Raw genomic sequence first — 14,968 nt, 5'->3', positions numbered from 1 at the left:
GGCAGGTGGGAGGGGGTTTTACAACCCCCTCAACAACTTTCTCCTTGTATTTTGTCTTTTATCATCATCAGGTAGCTTTTCTGATGGGTTTATGCCAAACAAACACTGATTAAAATAAAATTGAAATGGGCATAAGAAAGAGATTACTACCACATAATTTGTCACACACCTCCTCTATCTCTTGCTTAAATTGAGCCAAACAATTAAATAGTTTTCAGCATTTTCTGGACGATACACTTCTCAAATTAATGTGTGTTAACAAAATTTATTTCTCTCATGCACAAACAAGAAGTTGGGTTAGAGGAAGAAGGTCACACCATCCTTTCCAACTATACATATTCAAAAGGACTAACCTCCACGGGAAACAAGCACTGTGGGTTGGTCTCCTTCAAGTAGGCATCACACAGCCTCTTGAAATAAGCAGGCAAGTATTGTTCTTTGGACGGCACAGTTCACAATTTCTTCGAATTGAATGCATACACAATGCCGCTCTGCGTAGACATGTCCCTCCATGTGAGATAATATTGCATGCTAAAACGGAAAGAATAAAATAATATTGAATATGCATTCGAGAAGTGTTTTAACCGCAAAGAACCCTCTCATGTATATCTTAGTTGAGACCCAACAGCACCACAATTGAACAAAAATTGCCAATCAACAAATTGATTGAAACTTGATCAGTCTATTGTAGAGACTTTCTGGATTCGATTCAAAATGGCGCACAGGGCATCCACAAAAGTCGCCCCTGCTGAGAATTAGTAGGGCCCCGCCCTCAACAGCTTGAGAAATTTCCACTTTTTGGCAACCCAAAAAAAGTGATTATTTGTTATAATTAGGCTATATTTCGTAAGTATATTGTGCTTTATGAAGCTTAATATGACCTTTTGATATTCGCTCTTTTGATAAAAAGTTACGTCTGGCTTGCCTGTGGATAAACCAGGCGGGACTCGTGGGATGTTCGAAGAACGTTTAATCACTCCCCACATGAGTTCACTGAGTGTTCACGGTTTATCATGCCTACAAACCATTGAAAAGGTCTATTTCTTTAACTATTCAAAAATTTATTGAATAATTTCATACTGCTGATACATACACACGACTGAAAAGTTTGTCACTGGAACAAACCAGGTTCCCTTTTTGACGTAGTAGCTGATTTCTCCATTCAGTTCCGTCAACGTTTTGCCCCCGATTTGTGATTCCTGCTGGTTGTATGATTGAGTATTCGACTCATCAGGACTTTCTTTTGGGGCGGTCCCTCCTTGGCCGACATGTTCTCTCCTTGAGTATCTAGAAACTTGTGAGATTCTCTTACAGGCCCTGTTCGCAATTATCGGAGGATAAACAAAACACCATTCATTCAGTCGACACTCCCTCGTATTCTGACAAATTGAGCATCACTTAGAAACAAAGGAAACCATGCAAGGGGATGCGACGAATAAACAGGCCTTCGTGTGTAAGGGATGTTAAAAAAGGAGTGGTTCTTCATGGGCGGGGTCAATAAACCTTATGTGCAACGTTAAGTTCTTTCTGAAATTTGAAAGATCCTCCTGATTTTTTCCTTGACATTTCTGTAAAAATGTCGACTATCCTGCTTTTTTCTGGTATGATGTCATGTTTCCCAGAAAAAAATCACAAGTCTCTCATTCGTGCCAGTATGATCTATCAACTCTTTCTATGTTTTACCAAATCCAGACTGGACGTTGATAACAATATTTTTATTATCCTCAGAAATTTGAGTATGCCTTCTCTAAGAATTTCATGACCTTGAAGCGTTCAACTCTCGTTCGAGTTTAAAAACTTCCTTATTTGGATGTAGTTTCTTTTGCGTGCAGTTTCGACCTTATTTTTAAAATTGGCGTCCAAAAACTCCCAAGCTTTGTTCCAAGGAAAAGAGTTGCAAGTTACGGGCAGTCACTTTAAGGTCATTTGCTTCAGCTTCTCTTTGATGCTCATTTCAAAAATACGCGGTTGGACACAACCTGTGATACCTCACGTTTTTACTCACCTGCTCTCCAAGCTACAGCTTTAGAAACAGCAATTGTCGGTACCAATAACCTGTCAACCTATCAACATAGTGTAAAAACATTGATCTGGTTGTGGGTGTGTGGGCCTCAGTGTCGGTGGATCATATATACATACCACCTCTTTACGAAAAATTTACAGTTAGATATTCGTGAACACCATCCTAGATGAAGGCTCCCAAAGCCTATAGATCGTTTCTCTTGATATTGACCCGTCTCTTACTGAGCAAAAGCCTTTGGGTTCGAGCAATGTGGAAATAGACAAAAACACCGACTCATGTCATGGGATTCAAACAGTGCTTTTTTGTATTATTTTCCCTTCTCGTATTAAGGTCACATTTGAGCAGTGAATACAACCTAAGCAATGCTGAGGAAGTTACGAAGTACATTAATAAACTGACTGGCAATTTTGTAAAGGATCCCGCAAGTACAGTTTTGCGATGTCGTTCATCCTCCAGCTTCAGTGGCAGGCAAAACACATAGAGATTTTTTACTACCCAAGGTGTTATTATGGAGTCCTCAAGAGCAGCATGCTGCCTGCTCTTTGAAATGTCCTATCCACACTGATGTGGTTTTGAGACCCAGGCAATGGACAAATAATCTTGACGGGAACAAAGAAAAGAGACTGTGGCTAATATATGACCTTTTTGCAAATATTATTCTTGTACAGAGAATTTACCTGTGTCAGCAAGGAAGAAAGACGCATAAACTTTTTGCAGCCTCTCCTGATTTGCTGAACAGTCTACTGGAAACAGCAAGAGAGCTATTTCCCGTGAAATTATATCAAAGAAGTGGATGCTCTAAACGACTTATTTCTTACATAAAGAACATGATCACACAGGGTGTGAACTTTCTGAAAATCAGCGAAGGAATTGTAGGTCTAAATCATGAACATCATACAAGACTTGAAGAAACTTTCAATGCAGCCGTAAGAGATGGACTAGCGAAAGGCGAAGCATTTGATTTTGAAGACTTCTATTCAAACGACTTGTTTGCATTTCCTAGCAATGATCAACTTACAAGGATACTTTTCGACGATTTCAAGTGGTACAAAGGTTTCTACGCTAGCGAAGTGTTAGGGACTTCTGCAACATCAGTTTGATGTGACCACACGTTTAAAATAAGTAAAAATATAGGAGTCGTTACTGAAGGAGAAGAGCAGAAATTTCTAACAAACTTTAAAAACTTGTTCATCGTTTTAAACGAAAACGGTCAAATTCTGGACTGGAGATTGACAAAGTCGACTGCATTTCAAGAAATCGTTGATCTTCTTTTGAGAGATTGAGAGATTGAGTAAAAAAAACATTCAATTGCCTTGATAGCTATCGACGACTGTTGTAAGAACAGAAACAAGTATCAATCTGTTTTTTTCCAAAAGCTCAAATTAAATTGGATATTTTTCACGCATGCCAGCGTGTACTTAGAACACTTGAAACTGTCAGTCTGTTCTTAGACACCAATTGGGAGAGAAATTTGGATTAGTTTTCAGACACAGCACTGATCTTGGGGAAAATCGGCTGATGGTTACTCCTGATCCACTGGAAATTGAAGCCAATCTAGATCGCTTACTTGAAAGATGGAGGAATGTCCCTTCTTCCTGTTTAACAGAGGCGACATTTAAACAAATTGAGTACATCCGTGAACACGTTAAAAAAGGATGCCTTTCTGGAATACCACCCGGATTTGGAACCGAACGAAATGAGCAACTGCATAGGCTATTAAACAGATCACTATTAACAGGTGTGACAAGAATCAGTCTAGAATTAGCTGTCGCATTATTAACAATGCTTTTTTACAGTTATAGCAACAAAGCGTCTTCTTGTTTGCAACACCAGTGTAACTCTAAAATAAAATGCGTAAAGCCTGTACGAAGAAGACCTTTCCTTACTGATAATGACTTAAGTTCGCGTTGGTCGGCATTTAAAACAAAACAAATCACAATACTGAGGAAAATGTATGCGACAAGGGAGCACCAACGGACACAGGAACAGGTAAAGGTCTCGACCACTTGCTGATTGCAGAGTCCATCAAAGATGTTTGTTCTGAAACTGTTGCAGAATCCGTACTTAAGGCCGCAATTTTGGCTTCGCGGATAATGACAAGTCTATCAAATGACAATGTTAATAGATTTTTTCACACTGATGATCTTTTGTTGATTGCAGACAAACCTCAAAGTTTAAATGTGCATCACATTTTCTATGATAACAAAAGCAATAACGGCAAAACGAACCCCACAATAACGGAACACAGGACGCGCCTTGATAGAAACTTAGCTGGTTTTAATCTGAAGATGGACGCTATAGCTAAGGACGGTGACTGCGCATTTCGCAGCGTAGCAAGGATGCTAAGGAGCACCTTTTCCAGTGAGGATAAAGAAATATGGCAGCATCTTATAACACTTGGTCTTCTCAAAAATTAAGAGGAAGACATTAAGATACTACGTAATCTCTTTGCAGATGAAATTTTGAAAGAAAATGATGAATTCATGGCGTTTGTTTCCGATCAAGATCGAGACTCGCTTGCTTTGACAGCTGAAGAATTCAGGCAAAACGGCGTATTTGACAGGTCACTAGGCGATGTAGTAATGAAAGTCTGTGCCTATATCCTCAAGCTCCCTATCGTGGTTGTGACGTCAAACGAGAACTATCGTTATGTGCGATTTCTACCTGATGATCCAAAAACGAGCTTATACATTTATGTGGCATTTCATTATTATGGTGCTGGGCATTATGATGCTACCACAGCATTGAAAGGTCGGTAGACTTAAGTCGTGTTCTATTGGGATCAACCGTTTCACCGGAAGCGGTTTTGGTTGATTTTGTTGAAGTTCGCAGTATTTATAGATTTGTTTTAAGTTCGCAGTAATTCTCAGGTCTCATTGATTTTTTTGGAAAAGTCTAGCTAAGAAGTTTTTCGGGGAAATTTACACCAAACACAAAAACTCCGTGCCTGCTAACAGATCAGCAGAAGATACCCACCGTATTTAACAATTTCAACCAAAATAAAGGTAAACCAAAGTACTGGTCAAGTAAACCAGTCAGAAATGTTTGCCCCCAATATAGCATGAAAAATCCCAACCAAAATGGTCGATCACAATAGAAGACGACTTCATTGTCTCAATTTCCATATATATATATATATATATATATAACCAAAAAATGGGTAGAAGTCCTCATCAACTTAAAAGTGCTCAATAGTTGAACTACATTAATAATTAATTGGTAATGCAAGAGTGAGGTTATTTGGTCATTAAATCGCTACTCTGAGTTTCATGCTCCATACGGAGCAATCTTCAGGCAACTGCCAGAAAAAACGGTCACAATCAAAGATATTTGAAAATACAGAACAATACACAATAGATGCTAAGTTTGTTGCGTGACGTGTCACACGGGATCTTTATCATTAACTAAGTGAAAACATTTTTCAAGAGGAATTTCCTAGCATGTCTACAACCCTGCACGCCAAGAGATCACTGTTGTTCAGTGACAATTGCCCCTGGGAGAAGAAATCAGCAAACAATCAATTCGATGTCACCATGGGATCTTTCGATAGAGCTGAAACATGTGAATTGGTTGGATGCTACCTTTTGTCCCTCCTCACCAAGAAGTATGGCTTATACCGAGACGACGGACTTGCAGCCTTCAACGCGAAGCCACGGGAAATGGAGAAGATTAAGAAAGGGATATGCAAAGTCTTCCGTGACAACGACTTGAAGATCACAGTAAAAGCAAACACCACCAAGGTCAACTTCTTAGACGTCACGCTTGACCTCAGAAGTGAGAAATTCTACCCTTACATGAAAGAGGGTAACATCCCATTACATGTCCATAAAGAATCCAACCACCCACCATCCATCCTGAAGAACATTCCCAAATCTATTTACAAAAGACTATCTGAAATATCATTGGATAAAGAAAGCTTCGATAGCGCTAAAGGCGTCTATCAAGAAGCACTTAACAAAAGTGGCTACCACTATAATCTGTCTTTCACGCCGAGCCAGGAACCCTGTCCGCAAAACTCTAGACGAAGAAATATTCTGTGGTTTAACCCGCCGTATAGCAAGAGTGCGGCAACAACCGTCGGGAAATGCTTTCTTTCACTTATCGATAAGCATTTCCCTAAATCTAACCTCCTTCATAAAATTTTTAACCATAACACACTAAAATTAAGTTACAGCTGCATGGGTAACATCAAAAAAATAATATCTAATCATAAAAAAGCTGAACTCAACAAATTGACGTGCACCAATAATGAAAAGAAAAACCGTAATTGCCGGAAACCCAACTCGTGCCCTATGGATGGAAACTGCAACGCGGAAAATGTCATCTACCAGGCTGAAGTCACCACTAACACCACAAAGGAAATCTACATCGGACTTTGTGACACTGCTTTTAAATTAAGATACAGAAACCATACATGTTCATTTCGTAATGAGCGGTACAAACATGCTACCGAGCTTAGTAAGTACATATGGAGCTTAAAAGATCGGAACATTGCATATGACATTAGATGGCGGAAAGTGAAACAAGCTAGGTCTTATTCGAATGTAACTAAGAGATGCAACGTATGTCTGAGGGAGAAATTTTTCATATTGCGCAGGCCAGAAATGTCAACTCTCAACAGGAGAAGTGAGCTTGTATCGGGTTGAAAAATGTTTTTACTTAGTTAATGATGAAGATCCCGTGTGACACGTCATGCAACAAACTTAGCATCTATTGTGTATTGTTCTGTATTTTCAAACATCTTTCATTGTAACCATTTTTTCTGGCAGTTGCCCAAATAACCTCACTCTTGCATTACCAATTATATATGTATATGTGTATATATATAAATATATATAATTAGTGGATGATCAATTTCGTAAGGCCTCAACCATACCCAGAAGTGATCTGCTTAGGACTCGTGCCAGATCTAAGAAGAAATTATTTCCATTTGTGACCACATTTAATCCAAATCTACCTGATGTAGGTCGCATCATCAGCAAACACCTAGCGATTTTGGCATCCAATCTTAAATTAAAAGAGCTTTTTCCTCCAAATTCCATCATAGCATCCTTTCGAAGATCTAAAAACCTTAAGGAATTGTTGGCGCCATCTCGTTATGGCCCCAACACTGAACGCGAAGAGATTGTTGAGGCTAAGGGTTGTTTTAAGTGTAAAAGAACAAGATGCGATCTCTGTCGCAACTTCTTAGTAGAATAAAATTCTTTCCTAAGTTTCAAACAGGTAAAAGTTACAAAATACGATCAAAACTTTCTTGTGACTCCACGAACATTATTTATTTGGCTTCGTGCAAGAAATGTCGCCTGCAATACATTGGTTCTACAACAACTGACTTCAGAGTTAAATTTCGCAACCATAAGTCTGCTATGGTCACTAAGAAAAAGACGTGAGGTAGCGGTACATTTCAACACATGATTTAAGCAACTTCTCATTCCAATGTATTGATCAAGTGCAGGAGAATGTCAACAACTCATGCGGCATCGAGAAACTCCTTATCACTGAAGAGGCATATTGGAGTGCACAGTTGTTTTCTTTAGCACCTTTTGGCTTGAATAGGCGTCAGGAATTTCACTCAAAAAAAAGAATAAACTACAATTAACGTTGAGATCACATGTAAATTGGGCGGGGGCCCCCATCTGGGAATTTATTACAATATTGCTGTTTAAAGGGCCCAGTTCGGGGCGCCTTCTGTGCCCGGTCACGGCATGGTTTCAGGGGCTCTGATTAGGAATTTTGTTTTATCTCTCACCATTTCATATGTAACGCTAGCTCCTTTACATTCTCAAGTGGACTCGACAGCTTTTTCTTTTTTCTTTTCATTTTATTTGTATGTTTGTATTCTTTTATTTTATCTTTCGATTTGGTTTTCCCCGTGGGTTTGTTTCATATAGTCATCGGTTTCACGCATAGTCATTACCGATTGTTCATCACTTGTTAATTTTTTGCAAATATGTGTTATCACGCCCTGTTATATAATCATCTTTGTAATGTTTTGTTATCTTTTATACTGTAAACTTATTTAAGGAAATTGTAATTCACTATTCACTTGCACTGTAACTGATGAATGTCACAGACCGAAACGTTTTTTATTAAATTTTTTATCATTTTTAGAATTTTTACTGTATATATTTTCCTTCGCTCGAAGTTGTCTGTGCTCGTTCTCTATAACAATTTTAAGTTATCTTCTCGAGGTTTGGACTGTGAATCCTTTTGGATCCTTCTGGCGCAGCATCTATGTTGGCTCGAAGCATTTTAACTTATTATATATATACACATATATATACATATACATATATATATACATATACATATACATATACATATGTATGTATGTATGTATCTATGTATATATATATATCTATATATATAACTGCATATCTATATATATATCTAACTGCAGACAGTGATATCGTAAGACTTTATTCAAAAACCAAATAAAAAATATTTACAAAATTACTCAAGAGAAGAGGCTACAGCTAAAAGAGAAATACAAGCTTATCAGCACGGACTATACATACAGCTGGATGAACCCAGATGGAATTAAACTTAGCCTGAGAAAAGCGATGAAAGTCAACTTGGATCCTACGTTTAACATCAGCAATAATAAACTTAGCGATAGCTCTAGAGTCCTCCGTACCCTTGTGAAAGGTAGCCTTATTACGAAATTTCCAAATACCGCACAGAATCAACAAAAGCAGACGCAGGCACTTCCTTTCGGGCACCTGGAATTGGTAAAAAAGCACGAAGGGGCAATTGGGAACGAAGGGGGCTGACAAAAGCGCAGATAACATAGGGACAAAACGAGACCAGACCAATTTAACCCTACGGCAAGCCAAGAAACAATGATCAATGGTTTCTAGACGGGCGCATAAAGCACAGCGAGGCAAGCAAATATAGCCCCAGGTGTGGAGAGAACGTCGCACCTTAACGGCACGGAGGGTAATCAACCATGCAAGATCATTGTTATAGTTCTCAGTAAATGAATCGCGGATCAGACCCCAATGCCGAGAAAGGGAAAACCGAGAGTGGGCAAAACCTGACCAGAGGGCAGGGAAAATCGGGATGGTGCAGAAATTCGCTAGCCAAACCTTGTAAAAGGCGTGAGACGTGTAAGTAAACCCAGGAGGTAAATCAGTGGCCTGAAAGGAAGAAAGGACACTCGCATAAAAGGCAGTGGGGCAGGCAGCGCTTGGGGTTAGGTTATCGCGCAGCCCGGCCCACTCCGGCCGCAAAGGAGCTAACACAGAGCCACAAAAATACTTACCAAGGTAAAAACCCTTAGAACTAGAATCGGACACGGAAGTAACTAAAGCCGCAAGGCGCGGCCCTGGCAAGAAAAATCCTTTAAACCCAAACCTCCACTATCAACAGAACAAATAAGCGATTTACGAGCTACAGTCTCTAATCAAGCGCGCCACAAAAAGGGCCATATCAGACTATTAAGTTTACTATAAACCCATTTAGGGGGTACTAAAACGCGCGACACATGGAGCAACTTACTTAACGCTAATATGTTCAAAATAAGGACCTTCCCAATAAAGGACAAGGATCGCGACTTCCATCTAGAAAGAGTTTTGTCAAGTTTGGACAACCGCGGTTCCCAATTATCGCACTCAACGTCAACAGTACCGAATTATACGCCTAAAATCTTCATTTTCCTAACCCAAGTGAGACCAAGTGGCTTGTCAAGGCGGTCTTTCCAGGCACCAAGCCACATGGCCTCAGTCTTGGACAAATTAAGCTTCGCACCAGAGCCACGCTCGTAAAACGCGATCGCGTCAAAAAGTGAGAAAAGGGAAGAATCTTTTTTGACAAAGGCCGTAGTATCGTCAGCATACTGACCGACCTTACACTGGACACCACTAGCCCCCGGCAAGAGAAAGCCTTCGATCGCTGGAGAGTCCCTAATATGGCAGGCTAAAACTTCAACGCAGAGAACATATAGCATGGGGGACAGGGCGTTGCCCTGCCTGACCCCCCGTAGCAAAGGAACAGAATCGGCAAGGAAATTGTTAACTAGGATACGCATATAAGCGCCGTTATACAAAGTGAAAATCCAGCTACAGAAGGAGGGCCCCAAAACTGAAGTGTTCTAAAAGATTTATCAGAAAGGACCGATTAATGCGATCGAAGGCTTTCTCCTGGTCTAAAGAGATGAGAATACCTGTCTCGCCGGTTCTCTCAATAAAATCGAGTGTGTCGCGAAGAAGAGCCAAATTAGAAGAAATAGATCTACCTGGAACAGAACATGTCTGATCAGGGTCTACAATAGACCCCAACACTTTTTTTAAACGGAGGGAAAGGGCTTTTGAACAAATCTTATAATCCACATTCTGTAACGAAATGGGGCGCTAGTTTTTTAGATTTCTACTATCATCTTTCTCATGAACAAGACGTGCAACACTCGATTTCATAGATTCACACAGCTCACGATGGGCGAGAGATTCATTAACTAAAAGGGGCCCCAAGAGGGACCAGAATGCAGAATAAAACTCAACAGTTAAGCAGTCAGAACCGGGCGTTTTGTTTCTATTACAGAGACGAAGGGCCTCGGATGCCTCGTTCAAAGAAAGAAGACCCTCGCATGATTCGCACTCAGCATCTGATAACTGATGGGTAACGTGCTCAAACAAATGGGATTGGGCTACAGGCTCAATTGGCTCTTCAGAAAATAGGGACGAATAAAAACTCTCGTGAGCTTGAATCATGTCAGGGAGGGAAAAAACCTCTTGCCCCTCAGAATCAGAGACAGAGGAGACGGAGCCTTTCTCGTGTCTCTCATTTTCAAGACTGAGAAAGAAACCAGAGGGAGACTCCCCCTCTTCTGCCCACTTAACCCTGCTGCGAATCTTAGAACCCTCGAGCTCGGAATCTAAAAGCGACCGCAGAGCAGCCTCTGAAGTCAGAATTTCATCGCCCAAAGACAAACGATTCTTCAGGGCAATTAAGCGATTGGTTAGAAAAACCTTCTGGGACGAGAGTAAACGATGTCTACGACGAGAAAAGGCGATCGCAGTGAGCTTAATGTCAGACTTTAAAGACTCCCAAAAATCGCGGTGAGAAGCAAAGCAATGCCGAAAGGCCAGAAACTGCTCAATTAAATCCGAAATCTCTAAACAAAAGGAATCGTCATCGAGGAGAGAATTGTTAAACTTCCAAGCTCCCGGGCCTTGCAGGGGGAGAGCCGCAATATCATAGTCTAAAATAACAAAGTCATGATGTGAGGAAACGCATGGGAGAATATCGCACCTAGTGACTTGATTACACAGAAGCCACGGGACCAAAAATGTATCCAGTCGGCTGGCAATTGAATGGTCTGGGCTGGACCAGGTGAACTGCCTGTCTCGGGGATGCAAAAGACGCCAAGCCTCACGGAGGTTACAGCGAGATTTTAGGTCCGAGAAGCCGGAGTCGAGGGAAACCGACCTACCCAATTTGTCAAGGGCCAAGTCAAAACAATTCCCCCCCAATCAGGAGCCAGGAGTTTGGAAGAAAAAAGGAGGGGACCGACTGAAAGAAAATCTTTCTCTCAGCCGGAATCGTCGGCACATAAAGGTTAACTAGATTAAGATTGAAATCGTCAAACTAAACAAGTAAGCTGAGAATGCGCCCACTTTGATCCTTCTGCCAAACAGAAACATTATTACGAAAAACATCAGAACATAAGATAGCTACCCCCGCTCTCCTCCCGACAGCAGGGGCCCAGAAGCTGGGGCCCGGCCACGAAGAGGAGAAGGAGCGCAGAACAGCGTCATTTGAAATCATAGTTTCTTGAATGAAACAAAAGTCTAGGTGGAAAGCACGAAAGAAATCAGAGACCACAAAACGTACCTTGACTTAAACCCCTAACATTAATCGTAGTGCACTTTAATAAGGCTAAACTAAGTGGGGGCATCCTCACTTACTACAGACAGACGAGACGACTTGCCCAAAGCAGTGTGTCGGGACGAGCCATGTCGAGATCTCTTCCTTCGGCGAGAGGGCCGCTCAGACACAGGAGCCATATTATCAGGCACAGCGTCGGAATCCATCAGTTCAGATGTGGCAATACTCTCAGGCTCAGACACGTCACTCTCAACACTCGTATCGGTCAGGGAAGAAACGGGAAATTCCTGCACTCCGGGAACTTGAACATCAGGGGCATCCTTGATGAGGCCTTGAGAAGTTAAAAGGTCAGGCGTAGGTTCCGAAGAAAGGGCCGAGGTCAAGGGCTGGTCAAACTCAGCTTCCAGGGAATCGTCCTCAGACCCTGCCGAATCTTCCTCTGCATTCTCCACTGGGTGGCTATCAAGATCCACGTCACCTGAATCAGCATTCTCAGCATCTAGAAGAGTGGGGGGCACATCCACGGGAAGGGGGTCAGCAGCAGGCTGGCTCGGGGGCTCAGCATCAACAGCATCACGATGCAAAAGCGGGCGGCAATACCAAGAGTGGCGGCAGTCAATGGCCATGTGGCCACGTTCTTTACAAATACAGCATCGAACCCCAGCAGGACAATCACGGGCATGATGGCCAATCACTTCACAGCTAAAGCAGAGCATCTGATGACACTCTTGGGCCAAATGACCTGGCTCGTTGCATCTTCTACAGGTCTTCACCTGGCCTTCGTACTGTACACGGAGAAGGTACTTACCAAAACGAAGGTATGACGGGATGGGGTCATCGATACACATGCGAAGAGTACGGATACCATTCTGGACCTGGGGGAAGCCCTGCACGGAGGAGCGACGCTGGGAGTAAACAGTGCCATACTTCGACAAACGGAAGGTCAAGGCCGAGTCAGGTAACTCAAAAGGAGCGTCGTACACAACAACATAAGACAAGGCTCTGCCTGCAAGATGAGCTGCATGAGGCTGGTTTCCAACAAAGAAAGACGACTGCTGCAGAAATTTGTTTCAGATCTCCTCTTTCATGAAGGTGAGGACTACTGATCCATTCTGGGATCTCTGAAGACAACCGACTGACGTTGGAGGAAAGCCATCCCTCACCAAGCTATCAAAGATTTGCGTGGTCGTAACTGAGCTGTCAGGGAGTGTGAAGTATGCAGAAGCAGGACGATCAGGCATGACATTCAAAACATCAAAATGCTCTCTTTGAAAAGAAGACAAATAAGACCTGCGACGCGGAGCTACACTGGAAACTTTTGGACGAGAATCAACAGCACCAAGAGTCACTCTATTAGCATAAGAGCCACCAGGACTGGTATCCATGTGGGATGGCGAATCAGATTGACCAGCTCCAGAAACAGAGGGAGGCACAGGCGTATTCTCAACAATATCAGACCACAGAGGGGATACAGGCGTAGGCTGAGACATACCGAAAACAATTTAGGGTAGGACCCACGCCGTTCCCTTCCGGCAGGTACTTAGGACAGGGTCCAACAAACAAAAGAGACAGCCAATTAGTCTACCACAAATCTGGTATGAAACGTGCTATGATGGGCTTCTGGGCCTCATCAGTGCAGTGCTGATGTCTGGGATAGAGGTTAAGCTTATAAAGCCACCCCAAATGTCCCACACATGTGGTACATCTAAGCCATGCCAGAGTGCTCAAACTAGCGAGGTAGTGAGAATGCACAATTGCTAGCGGCAATGACTCATCCCAGTAGAGTGCTCAATTTGCACATGAAAGCAAAAGCTTTGTAATGCCGAAGAGCTATATCTAACTGGAGACAGTACCATTATAAAACCTTACTCAGGAGAATAAAACTATTTACATACATTACTAAGTAAAACTAAATAACCAGGAATTACAAGTTAGAGCGAAATTTACAAGCAGCTAGAAAATGAAAAGAAGATTATCATTATCTTGGAAAAGGCAAATTGCAGGATGGACCCACAGGGAGCGAAACTTATTCGGGGAAAACCGGTGTTTGTCGATAAGGGTTCTACCCTTTACAGATGCTGTAATATACTTAATTATGGCTGTGGAGTTTTCTCTACCATTGTGAAATACGGCCTTATTTCGAAATTTCCAAACACCATATAAAATAGACTTGATTAAGTATAAGATAAGGCGGAGGTTCTTTGCATGAGGAGTGGGGAACTCATAAAAGAAGACAAAAGCGCAATTCGGCCTAAAAGGCGAAGTCAGGAGACTAGTTAGGAGGGGTAAAAAGTGGAACCAAACCGATTTAATGCGCTGGCAGTGTAAAAAACAATGGTCAATAGTTTCCTCCCTAGGGCGAGACACACAGCGGGAGGATCCTATGTAACCCCAATCATGAAGGGAGCGACGCACTTTAATCGCAAGAAGAGTAATTAAACAGGCTAAGTCGTTTTTGAAGTTTTCGGTGAAATCATCACGGACTAAATGCCAATGGCGAGACAAGGAAAAACGCGCAGATACGAAGGGAGACCAAAAAGCTGGAAGAATCGGAATGGTGTAAGCCTTCTTTAGGAAAAGCGGATGAAGGGACTTCGCCGAAAAAATAAAGGTGCGGGGGATATTCACAGACTGAAGGGAGCTCAAAACCGAGACGTAAAAACTAGTGGGCTGGGCAGCGCTGGGCGTCAGATTGTCGCGCAACGTTGACCACTCAGGCCGCAGGGGCGCGAAGCGTGCACCGCAAAAATACTTAGCCATATAAAAACACTTGTGACACGACTCGCCAAGAACGTTAACTAAGGCTACGAGGCATAAAGCCTTCCCCTGGCATACAAAGTCTTTCAAACCCAAACCTCCCTCAGATGTAGGGCAAACAATAGTCTTAAGGGTCACAGTCTCTAACCTGCCGCCCCACAAAAAAGGCCAAATCAAACGGTTTAACTTGTCATAGACCCATCTGGGAGGATCCAAAACACGACTAACATAGAGAAGTTTCCCTAAACCGAGAATGTTCAAGATCAGAACTTTTCCAATCAAGGAAAGAGACCGCGACTTCGATAGATAGATAGATAGATAGTTTATTGTAGTAAAAAACTTGCAGCTGTAAAGCTGAATTGC

Source organism: Montipora foliosa, chromosome 11 (assembly GCF_036669935.1).
Source record: "Montipora foliosa isolate CH-2021 chromosome 11, ASM3666993v2, whole genome shotgun sequence".
In the NCBI taxonomy this organism is placed as follows: Eukaryota; Metazoa; Cnidaria; class Anthozoa; order Scleractinia; family Acroporidae; genus Montipora; species Montipora foliosa.
Note: the sequence above shows the minus strand (reverse complement) of the source record.